This window comes from Triticum aestivum, chromosome 4B (assembly GCF_018294505.1).
Source record: "Triticum aestivum cultivar Chinese Spring chromosome 4B, IWGSC CS RefSeq v2.1, whole genome shotgun sequence".
Lineage (NCBI taxonomy): Eukaryota > Viridiplantae > Streptophyta > Magnoliopsida > Poales > Poaceae > Triticum > Triticum aestivum.
In genome coordinates this window covers 124,705,967-124,719,034 of record NC_057804.1, presented here as the reverse complement: position 1 = coordinate 124,719,034, position 13,068 = coordinate 124,705,967, and positions in this window count along the sequence as shown.

The following is a 13,068-nucleotide window of genomic DNA, read 5'->3' as shown; positions in this document are numbered from 1 at the left end:
GTGGGACCGTGATGTCAGGAAACCAGGGGGAAGCAAAATAAATTACTCCAGCGAGCGCTTCCACCTCTGCCTCGTTGTCTCCCGTGGAAACCCCTTTCCTCCCTTTTTTTGCTCGGGCAAGGACCAATGCATGCAGCACGTCCATGCGGTTATTAGGCAAGAAATAAAAGCGCTTTGCATGCTATGAATTACGATGGCCTGCATGGGTAGCTAATAAGGCATCCTCTTAACTGCTGTGATTAAATGTTGTGTTTAGAAGAGAGAAATATTCTTCTTTTCCACCAATCTGCTTGCACCTAGGTCGTGATGCACCTTCTAATACGACTTATTCACCTAGACGGAGGGAGTATAGTTTTATACATATATATATATATATATATATAAAATAAGGAGGCACTTGCGTACGTGAGGCTATGGACCTGGTGGGTCCCCATTGTCATCCTCTCCAAGTAAAGTCATCTCCTCGCCCGCGCGCGCTTTCCGCCCGAAACAGTCAGCGCCGCCCGCCCCGCTTCCCGGTGCAGGCGATTGCTCCGCCTTCAAACGACACAAGTGCCGTCCGTCCGTCCATCTGCCGCCCACATTAATGATACGCGGTTGCCGAGGCGGCTACTCCGGCGCCACACGTCCGTCCCTCCGCCCGCCCACCATTGCTATATAAACTGCTGCGCCGGCCATAGCCGCAGTCATCCGCATCCGTTCCCTTTCTCCTGTCCACACCACTACTGCCCACCATGGCTTCCTCGCGCTCCAGCGCTCTTCGGGACGGGCGGACGACGGACCACAAGGAGATGGCAGCCATTGCTGCCGACCGGCTGGCCGGCAGGCAGCCGGAGGACGACGACGTCCCAATGGAGAACATGGTAGTCGACGATCCGGCGCCAACCCCCTCCTCCGCGCCATCCTCGCCGGTGCATTGCACCATGACCATCGGCGAGGCCCGTGCCCAATATATGGACAGTGTGAGGCAGATGCGTCAGGAGCAGTTCCGGGAGGCGCAGGCCGACGCCGCCTACAACCACCATCTCCTCCAGGAGCACCTGCAGGCGGAGGAGCAGATCGCCGCGGAGCGGGCGGAGCAGGAGGCGCTGCTCGACTCGTACCGCTCCGCCCGCAAGGGCCGCCTCGAGCGCTGGCGGTACCGCATGCGGGTGGCGGAGGCTGCGGCCGCCTACAAAGAGGCTAGCAAAGAGGGCGATGAAGCGGGCGAGGCGCTGTTTGGCGAGACCGAGGACGAGGCAGAGGACAATGCCGGCTCCGACGAGTCCCCGCTCCGCTGGCGTCGACGAGGCCCTGCTCCGCCGAGGCCCCGCGGCGCCAACAACGAGGCAGAGGACACCGCCGGCTCCGCCGAGGCCCCGCCCCGCCAACAACGAGGCAGAGGACATCGCCGGCTCAGCCGAGGCCCCACCCTGCCGGCAACGCGGGGGAGGATTTCCACCGCTCCGCTGAGGCGCCGCCCGCCGGCAACGAGACAGAGGACATCGCCGGCTCCGCCGAGGCCCCGCCCCGCTGCCAACGAGGCCGCGCCACACAGAAAACGAGGAAGAGTAGAACACGGTAGGTCGCCGCCGCTCGGGTCCAAGTAAGGCCACCGCTGCTACCCTCCTGTTGAAGCCAAGCTAGGCGGGTTGACCATTGACGGCCGGTTAGCTTCTTGGCGGTGACGTGGAGTCGGGGAGTTCTGCTGGAGAATAACGCTGCTTCTACTTAACTGCTGGTGCAGTTGGCTGACTGACACGTGGGCCCAACAGGCCACATGTCAGTTACGCAACTGCACCTGCAGTTAAGTCACTGAAGCTTCTGTTCGGCTCAGCGGGACACAGGTGGGTAGCTTCGGTTAATTAATTATACCTCCTTCGTCACCAAGCTTCCTCCTTCGTGGATCTCATTGGCACTCTTGATGTGGAAGAAAAGGCGAGAGCAAAGGACACACATGCTTGAGGAATTGAGGGAGGATCTAGTGCCAATATGGTACAGAAGAACTTCCAGCCCCACAAGTTCAAGAACAAGGGCAAGTTTGATGGTAAAGCAAAGTTTGATGGGAAGAACAAGGCTGTGCAACACACGAACTTCAAGAAGAAGAATGACAAGAAGAAAGGTGTTTGTCATGTGGTGATCCTGATCATTGGGCTCCTAGTTGCCCTAATCGCTATGACAAGCTAGGCCGGTTAATTAATTATACATCCAGCGCACCCCTTTATAGTTGAAATGTAATGAAATCCGGCATGTTTATATGAAATCCGACCGTGTATGAATGAATTTATTTCGATTAGTTCGAATTCCTGTATCACTGGCATTGGATGAACATGCAAAACAATACGTACTAGCATTATTCCCAGGGTGATCACCTCGTTTGCAGCAGTTTCACATGTACTCCCTCCGGTCCTTTCTAGTCTGCATACAAGTTTTGTCTGCAGTCAAAGTATCTCTACTTTGACCAATCTTATACAAAAAAGTATGCACTTACACAATGTGCGAAGTAAAAAGGAACAGAAGGAGTACAAAGAGTTTGAGCAGCTTTTTAGCGTTTCTGTACATTGCAATCAAACACACAGGCCTGGCAATCCATAGAGAACATTCAAAACAATCGATGATTATGCATCTCAGCGACTCACATGTCAGAGGCAATATTTACTTCACAACTAAAGAATAAAGAAAAAATTGATCGACGCTGCTGACAGCAAAGGGCGTCCCATTCGAAAATATCAAACGCATGTCTTGCTAAAATCAATGAGCAAAATTTGACAAGGTTGTCCCATTCCAAAATATCAAATGCCTGCGATTGTGGAATGGACAGGGTTTGCCATCAGTTCGGACATTGACATGGCACCTCGTGCTAAATAAACCAGCTGTTCTTTTTGTGCAGTTCCACCAAAATCAACCAAATTCGCGCGTAGCTTGTATGATTTCGCCCTTATATGTTGCAACGCCTTGAACTTATCGGCACCTCCTTTCTTGTGGTGGAAATGAATGATTCGATGTATTCATGAACATTTTGTGCAGTTCCCATTGAAATCAAGCTGAGCACCCCTGTTTGCACAAATACAAAAAAGTGATTAGTATAGAGCAAACTGTACTATGAATTGACAGTTTCAACAGGCACATACATGGTCCATGTAGAGCACACTTTTAGAAAAATGGAACTCACCAGAAAGAATCCTAGAACAACAGCAAAAAATGGAGATTTTGTCAGTCCTTCTGAGCTGAAGTTAGTTTGGTCTTGTGGGGAGTAATGTAACCATCCTTCAACTGCTCCTTCTGATGATAAGATAGACAGGGCTTCTTCATCCTGGCATAATCGGAACTAGTCACTTCACGTACTCCATATTCTTCTTCAGAGGAAGATGATCCTGTTGTGCAACGACAAGAGGACTACTAAATGCTAGCATCACTGTTTGCTCGAAAAAAGGAAAGGAAATATTTAAAACAACACAGATGAAGCACTTCTCAAGGACAATACCACTTTTTCATGACAGTATCTAAACAGTAGCACAACACCAATAGAGATGACAAAGCTCAATCATATGGATGAAATCAGTGGGCGAGTACCAACCTTTGTCAGGAGGCTTATTGTGTAGAGCATACAGATGAAGCATCTACGGTGGTGGCCAAGCTTACTATATACTCCTCGATTAGTTTAATGTTCCCAACATCTTCTTGTGCAGTTCCACTAAAATATATGGTATCTTCAAAGAAGATCCCTGTTTGCACAAGTAGAGATAATTACATATTACATTAAGAGTGGCATCAAATCAGTGGCAAAACAATTGCTCGTTCCAGCCATAGCAATAAATTAAGATGCAAAACTATATCATTACTTGTGCCATCACAGTTCCAGTGCTTCATTACAGCACCGGGAGTTGATTTTTGTTTTTCTTCCCCTTGTTCTTCCCCTTCATCACTTGGTTCAATAACAAACAAGCTTCGCCTTCAATGTAAGATTTGGCATGTCAATTAGGGAGCACAAGTATAGTACTAAACTTAATTTTCTGATGAAAGTGGCAAAATACAGGCCAGCAGTTGTGAAATATCCTTATCTTACCTCAATGGGATATTACGGTGCACATACAGATTGGAAGTCTTGTCTCCATTTGTGCAGTTCACTAAAATCAAGCAACATTATCGTACAAGTAGCACAACATATGAATGCACACTGCAGAATCATGTGAAAGAAGGCTAGTACTGACCTCTCATGATGCGGAATTCAAACAACTCACAAGAAGAAGATCTGAACCAAATTCGCCTTAACGGATAGGAAGTAAGATCTCCTCTTGTGCAGTTCCACTAAGATCAAGCAATCAAGCAACGTTGTCGGTGTGACATTTTGGTTGAACTGCACAAAACACTCTTAAAACAAAAGTGTTTTGTGCAGTGCAACAAAAGGTCACAATGGCAACGAGGTGAAGCAGATAACCCTGTTTACACAGAGGTGCAAAGGAAACAATTAGTGGTCAATAACGGTGGATGACACAGAAGCCAACAAAAAGAAGCATCTACCTTATCTAAATGGGAAAGAAAGCAAGACAGTAGCATTTCTCAAACGGTGGCATTGATTAATATTAACATAGAGATTATATTAACAATAAAATTCGTTAAACATGTAATTTGCTTTTAACTGTGGCATTGCATCAATTTTGCAGCGGCATTATTAGAGGGTGTTTGTTTACAGGGACATTTTGGTGTAGGGACTAAAAAAACTCCGTGTCAGTCCGTGTTGGTCCCAGTTTTGTTATCAGACGCCTTTCCCTATGTGAGCGCAGCAAATCTAGTCCTGCTCAAACTCTACAGCCTTGTCCCTTCCTTTCCTTTTTGAACTAGTACTTTCGCCCCTTCCTTTCCTTTTTGAACCACGTCCTAGATTTATGCGATACAACTTTCCCCACTACTTTCCCCCATTCCTTTCCTCTTTGAACCACGTCCTAGATTAATGCTATACAACTTTCCCCCTTCATTTCCTCTTTGAACCACGTCCGAGATTCATGCTATATACAACTTTTCCCACTCCTTTCCTCTTTGAACCGCGTCCTAGATTCATGGTATACATGCAGCTAGAGCAATGCATGTGGAGTAAGTAAATTATACCTTAAGGTTCTTGGGGCGTGGTTCGGCGGGCGACGGGACGGCGGCGAAGAAGAAGGGGTCGGAGGCCCTCCCGCGCCGCCGCTGGGTGGAAAGTGAACAGCTGCGCCGGTAGTCCCTCGCCGACGGCGACAGTGTTAAGCCTCCTTCCCTTCCCGGCGGACGGATCCTGCCGGCTCTTTGAGCAGCAGTGAGGGGAGAGAGAGGCCAACGAAGTCTTGTTTAGATCTGGAGAGGGCGAGAGAGTGTGAAGAGAGCAACTACAAGCGCTGAGGCTCCAGCGGGAGAGGGCGAGAGAGTGTGAAGAGAGCAACTACAAGCGCTGAGGCTCCAGCGTGTATATATATACTGGAGAGAGAGTGTGAAGCGTGCAAACCCTAGAAAACATTTTGACCAGTCAAAAATCCTCCTGGCACAAATTATGCTCAAGTGTAGTTATCGAACCCGAGACCTCAAGTTTGATGAGCGAACAGGCTAACCAGCTACACAACCCTCCCGTTATGTTCAACGAGAGGGAAATAACCTTTTATACATTCCTGAATCCTTATTATAACATGCACACAAATTTTGGGCACTTGTATTCGACTTAAGTCAGTGTGCCACCGTATCTCGTATACTTACTACTCCCTCCGTCTAGGTGTAATAAGTCACGTTAGAAGGTGCAAGGGGACCAAGGTGCGTGCGTGCCGTGTGTGTGTGCGTGTGTGTTTAACACCATGTGTGTGTTAGAGAGAGCGACAGATCGACCTACTCCTACAGAGAGATGTTGTGTAGTGTACGATTTTAGCCGCGAGAGTCGGTGCATCCTCTCGTTTCCGGGCGTGTCCGGTAGGGACATGCGGACAGCTGCCACGGCCGCTCCTGACCAGCCTGGCCCACCCAAAGCCCCTCCATCGCCCGCGCGCGCTTCCCGCCCGAAACGGTCAGCGCCGCTCCAAAGAATCGGTGCCGCATTCATGCCCGGGCAGAGCGGACGCGACCTCTCACTGGCGCAAGAGTGATGGTTGCTTCGTCCGTCCAACTTACTGCTGGGTCTATGTGATTTGACGGCTCATTGGTCTTTATTACTGAGGTCGTAGGACTGCTGGATGTCCCACGCTTTCGGCGAAAGGAGGTATACCTACTAGATTACAATTTTCTCCATTCTTACAGCGGAGGCGTGCAAGAGCAGTGAAAACACGCAGGCTCAGTGATCCGCATGTGGTTCATGGTGAAATCTCTACAAAGACTTATATTTAGGAACGGAGGAAGTACTAGTATAGTACGTACTGTAATTTATCAGCGAGATAAATTTGTACAATGCTATGAAGCTTCCAGCTTCTGTTACATGTATCTTGCGTCCAAGGTTGCCCGTTGCAACATTTCATCAAATACAAAGGAGACTAACATGCATGCTATTGCATCTCAATGATTGACAGATCATAGCAAATATGTACTCCCTCCGTTCCAAAATAAGTTTCTCAACTTTGTGCAAACTTTGGTACAAAGTTGTACTACTACTAAAGTTGACACTTATTTTGGAACAGAGGCAGCTAAAGAAAAAAACGATCCATGCAGTCCCTAGCCCTTGAACCGTGAACCCTGACCAGGCTTCAATTTGCTGGCAACGTTCGAGCTTCCTAATAAATGAAGTTTGCAACCTTTTGACCATCGGATCATTTTGTGCAGTTTCACCAAAATCGAGATGAGCATCCCTGTGGCAAAGAAATTGAACAAGCGTGATTAGAATAAGATTACTGGGACTAGTTGATGAGACATAAACTCATCACAAATACAGTACGTAGAAGCCAGTAGAGGTATGTGCGGGGCAAAGAAGTAGAGAAATATCCACAGGGAGTGATGTGGGCAGCTGGAGCAGTGGTGCAAGCCGGCTGTAAAGGGAGTTGTACCTGAGGGACGTAGCTCAACCTTGAGGAGGGCGGCGGGAGGCGGCAACTGCCCACGTCGCGGCAGTGAGCAAGGGACGAAGGCAACCTCACCGGCTTTGTGAGAGAGAACGGCGGGGACCCCTGATCGGGACGTGCCGACAGTGGTTTTTCGCCGTCGGCGACGGCCACCGCATCTACACTAAGCATCCACCCCTTCCCCAAGCGGACGTGATCCGCCGGGATGTTAGAGATGTGGCCACAGTCGTTTTGTGCGAGAGAGTGTGAAGAGAGCAACCCCAGCAAGCAACCGTGTAGGCTGGCCCGTCCTGACTATGTATATAGTGGAGCGGTTTCCTTTTCTCTCCATATGAACCTATCATATTGCGTACGTGCCACTGAAGAAAAAAAACTTTATTTATAAATGACGCGGCACCTACTACTCGTTCTCCTATAACCTTGCGCTTGGCATCTCCAAGATATTAACCTTGCGATTGGCTCTTCGCCTCTTCGGGAAGTCGAGCAATAATGGTAGTGCAGTATATATCGTTCTGGCTATATGAGACCGAATGAATTGCTGCACGTCCACCACGTGGGCGAGGGTCGAGGGGCGAGGGAGAGTGCTACATACGGAGCAAAATGAGTGAATCTACACTCTAAAATACGTCTATATACATCAGTGTTTGGAGTATGTACTAGTAGTTCATATTGAAATCTACTAAAGGACATATATATTCCAAACAATATGATAGTATAATCTCTATAACCAAGGTAGTAGGGACGAGGAGTAAACGGAGGGAGTAGTAAAATTTTCTCCTCGGGCTGCGAGCCACCGCGCGCATGGGCGGGGGAGCGGGCGTAAGGCGTGGTAAGCAAGCTTCACCTCATCCTGCGAGCCACCGCGCCCGTGGGCGGGGGAGACGGCGTACTAAGCAAGCTTCTCCTCGTTCTGCGAGTTGACGGGACACATCAAAAGTACTCCAGTGTATAGAGCCTTGCCTCTAAGGTAGGCCCCACATGGTTTGCCTCTTTTTTAACATAACACGTCAAGTCGCAATTTGTTTGTTCACCCGTGGTAGACGATCCTCCCTCCACCAAGTGGACAACCAGTACACGTGCCAAATTACCACGTGGGCTGCCTTTTTCGTACAGAAATGAGCTCCACCGTGTACCCGCGCGGGTGTGGTTGGGAAAGAGACGGGAGTACGTGCGCCGTGCATGCACCTCTTCTCTTCGTGCACGTCCCCCACCTACGTGGGGTGTGTGTGAGAGATACAAACCGCGTTCGTGAGTGTTTTTTGTTTTGGGGTGGGGGTGGGGTGGGGGTTGATTTCGTGAATTATTTGTGGGAATATGTGTCGATGACATCTCAAACAAAATTTTGCATGCAATGTGTGTGAAATGGAGGCCTATCCATATCATACATAGAGGGTCGGGCAATCCACGAGAAGAGAGGGAGGGGTCATAGCTATCGATAGAGTCAAAGAGAGGATCAAGTGGGTGGGTGCGAGATCGATGAAGAGAGCCATCGAAATTGTTTGTGTGTACAAGTCAAAGATATAGGGCGACTAGCCTACCGGAACGTTAGAGGGCACACGTCAAGTTTGTGTGTGGCAGGGAGACATGACTAGAGCGCTCGATGTATCGGTGTGTGTGGGGGGAGGGGGGTGGTGGGAGGGGTAGGCAGAGGCCTAACTATAGAGGTAGAACGACTCGTATATGTGTTGAGAAGGACAGACCCAGCTATGTCTTGAGGGAGATTGGTCGACATCCATACATAACTGAAGGACGGGAAATATGATGGGACAGAGAGAGAGGAGGGAGAGAGGGAGGGAGAGGGAGGGAGAGGGGTAGAGTGCTGGATGGGTGATGGAGTTGCTTCTCGAAGATGGTGGGAGAGGCCTACTAGACAAACTGAGGGTGGAACTGCAATGTTATCAATAAGAGTGGGGATGTGTTTCTTTGTGTGCCTGTGCGTGATAGATCTATCGGGACGCATCCATGGATGATGAAGGGGAACCATGTGTTTGGTAAGCAAACCTAACTAGATCGGTAGATCAATTGTTGTTTGTCGAAGGAAGGGAGAGACACAACTAATGAGGTAGATCGATTGACGTGTGGGTAAAAACGAGTTATAAGGACCTAGCTAGCTATATGTATAGCGAGAGATCGGTCGGTGTACGTCCATTTGTTAGAGGCAAATAAGGCCCAGCGAGACGGATAGACAGAGAGAATGGAGCTAGGAGGTGGTGCGAGAGGCCCAACTACTAGCTAGATAGGGGGAGGAGTGTGCGGTTGTGAGAGCGATGAAAAGAGGGGCGAGAGTTTACACGTGTGTCTGACCGTATGAGAGACACGAGGCAAGGACACATAAAGGAGGAGATTGAAGGTGTGTTTGTATGTTGTAGGCAGGCACCGCTGGAGAGGTTTATCGATCGGTGTGTGTCGGAAAGGAGTTGTGGAGACTCTGGGAGAACGACCTAAAGAAAAAAATGAATGTGCCAGGTGGATAGAATGCCGAGGGAGGGGGAGGGCGAGGAGGGCATGTGCATGCACGAGAGAAAGTTAGTGGTAGCTACAAAGGTTAGAGGATTGTGTGGGTGTAAGAGACTAACAAAGATCATAATTTGATATGAAAGCGGATTCATATATTTGAATAGGAGATCATAGTGTTTTAAACATTGCATGCATGAATATAGCGGTGATACACGTGATGTGCACATGTTATACCATAATGTGATAATGCATGGCGTTTGCAACTCACAGCTAAATGCCGAACAATCTAAACCATACTATACATCAAACAATCTCACATTTTATTTGAATTTGTGATAATGTGTGGCGTTCGCAGCTTACAACTAAATATCAAACAATCTAAACAATACTATATATCGAACATTCTCACATTTTATTTGAATTTGTGGTAATGTGTGGTGTTTGCAACTCACATCTAAATACTTGTAGGCGTAGGGGGCGGGGCACCATACATAATGTGATAAACACATTATACATATGAGACATGGTTTAGATTATGAAGATCTAGCTAGAGCTAGAAATGTAATGTGATTTGAAATCAAAATAAAGTGGATTCAAAAAATCTAGTTGGAGTTCATATAGGAGTACACATAGTTCATATGTAACTCGAGACTAATCATGTGGTGTGCTGTGAAGATAATACACAAACGATGGTTTAACTTGACAATAATGATGATTGTAGATCTTATTAAAACAGAGAAACGAATTCAAATGCTTTGACTTCACAACAATCATTACTGTAGATCTTATTCAAATAGAGAAACGAATTCAAATTTAGTTCATATTGAAGCGGTAGTATATACGTTTGGAATGCACTAAAACATTTGAGTAGTAGGTTGCATGCATTATACACGTAGCGAAATATTTTAATTGAACATAACATGAATTCAAAGTTTTGAATGACATTTGTAGGGCGCATTGATTTGGGACAGTACACGTTAGGCTTGTCTGGAAATTTCAACCCGCGCCTTGTTAGCCCGAAATATTTAAGATATATCTTTGTCTCGTTGTGCTCCGACAACTCCCTCCATCTCAACCCGCGCCTTGCTATTCCGAAATTACAACGCGCGCGAAAACTCCCACCTCCTGTGAAATCCCGACACGTGAAATGCCTGTGGTACCCCTGAACCGAAAGAACCGCCTCAAATCGGTGGGGGTACTTTCGTAACTTACCCCACATTTCGGACAAGCGCGTCTCTAAGCCATGGTTCCCCACTGCCATCCCATCCGCCCACCCATTCGTACACCGAGGCCGCGAAAAACCCGCGACGAAACCCCACACCCTGCTCCGTCCGCCACCCAGCCGGAGCCTCTTCCCCGACGACGTCGTCCACAGCAACACCTCGACGTCCCTCATCCACCGTACCGGATGAGGATCCGTCGTCGATCTCATCGTCCCGCCGGTTCAGCCACCCCGTCCTCCACCTCCAAGGAGATGCCCCGACGTTCCCCTCGTCTTTCGCGCCACCTCCATTCCCACACCGCCGTCTTCACCTGCACCACCGGAAGAGCATCATCATCACCGTTTCCTCGGATGAAGCTGCGGCCTAATCGGCGCCACCAAAGAGGTTGTACACTAATCGCCGCATTTTCTTCTTGATTCGATCTCACGGTGCTCCCGGCGCTCGGTCCCGAGCCGACACGGCACGGCTCCATCCACGGCAGCGTCGCTGGCCACTTCCTCCACGGCGTCGCTCCCTCGGCGGCGACATCCACATCAGTAGGACCTGCTGCTGCTTTAGCTCTCGCTCGCACTATTGCTCTGCTATTGCTCCCGGTCCCCTGCCTGGTCTGCTCTTGCTATTGCTCTTGCTCACACTGCTGCTCTCGCTCTTGCGCTTGCTTGCGATGCTGCTCCGATTTAGCTACACTTCAGTCGACTGAATCCACTTTTGGGTCAGTCGATTTTCAGGTGGTGGGGGGGCTTGCCGGGGTGAAGGAAGAACCAGCCGCAGCAAGGAGGGGGGCTCGCCGGAGAGATACCCCACTACCTATCTTAGGGTTCAGGATGGGGGCGGTGGTTGCCGGCGGTGGTGGGGCGTTGGCGGGGCGGCGGCGTGGGGATCGCCAGAGAAAAAGCTAGGCATGGGGGGCGCAGAGGGATGGCTGGGGCGGCGGCGGGCCGGCAGTGGGGAGTGTTTTTGGGGCGAGCGGGGCGGCGCACCGCCAGCCGCAGGCAGCGGGGGGCTGCTGTTTGGCCGGCTCAGGGGGTGGAGGTTCAAGATGAACCGTGGGCCCTTGATTTCGTATCAAACGGTTGCAAAATCGACTGACCAGAGATGAAAAAGTCAGTCGACCGACGTGTAGCCTCACCTTGCTAGTGCGTTCAGTTTCGACAGCAAAATTCAGCAAAATTCAGTTTCGACAGTTAAGTTCAGTTTCGACAGTTAAGTTCAGTTTCGACAGTTAAGTTCAGAGATGAGCGGCTGATGTATTTTACATCTAGCACTTTGTGGTTATTTATTTTACGTCATGTATTGGAGATGCTATTAGAATTCCACTCAGGTTAACGTTGTTCGTTGTCTCTGTTGTCCTGCTTCAGCCTCGGCGTCGTACAACTCACTGAAGCTGCTCCAACAACGAAACCCTCCATCACAGCGGAGCAGTACCTTGGTCTCCATCTCCAGACGCCTAAGATCTTCTTCCCCTCCTCCGACAGCCAAGTCAGCCGGAGCATCCTCACCGGCCAACCCAATCACGCTGAGATCGACATGGCTTCGCCAAAGAGGTTCTACACTTGTTGCATCTCTTTTTTACTCTACATGTTATATATATTGTCCACTGAGCACACGGATTTGTTCCTTTAGTGTCTCCTTGAAAGAAAAAATGTAGGAATTTTAATTTTCACTTGTCCTCCTTTTCAAATTCCTATTCATGAAGCACAAGACTAAGAGATAGTAGCATAATAGCATTATAACCGTACATTTTCTTGTGGTTTGACTTAATGTCACCATGCTTCTTTGCATCCTGTGATCTTCCAATTGTTTTGAATCAAACACCCACATTGGCAGAAATCCTGTGTTTTTAAATTCTCTGTTTTGCACGTGCATTCCTATCCTATTCCTGTCTATTTCCTATCCCTGCATTGTTGGAATCCTCCAATTCAAACGAGCCCTTACAGAATTACTTCTCTTACAGATAGTTGTCAAAGAAAACCTTGCATGGTTTGTCCCGCTCCTGCTGCACCGTCGTCCGCCCCAACTCAGCTGCTCCAACGACAGAAGGGTCCAGCACAGCAGGGATCCGGCCTCCAGACTATCTTTCGCCACCTCAGATCTTCTTCCCCGCCGCTGGCAGCCATGAAAACTGCACTACCATCATCAACCGAGCAGATGACCTCGAGGACTACACGGGTCCGCAAGAGAGGTCTCACTCTTTCGTGTCTGCTTACGTTATGCATCGCTTAATATTACATGCTACTTTATCATCCTGTTCACCGATTAGACTCTGAGTCAGCTCCAAACTAATGGTCAAACTTGAGTTTTTAAATGGTTGTGGGGTACATATCGGGGCCGCTATCAATAGTATCTATCTACTATCTGGTTAATCTCCGGTGTCTACTATGAGTTTCATGTTGGGTGGGAAA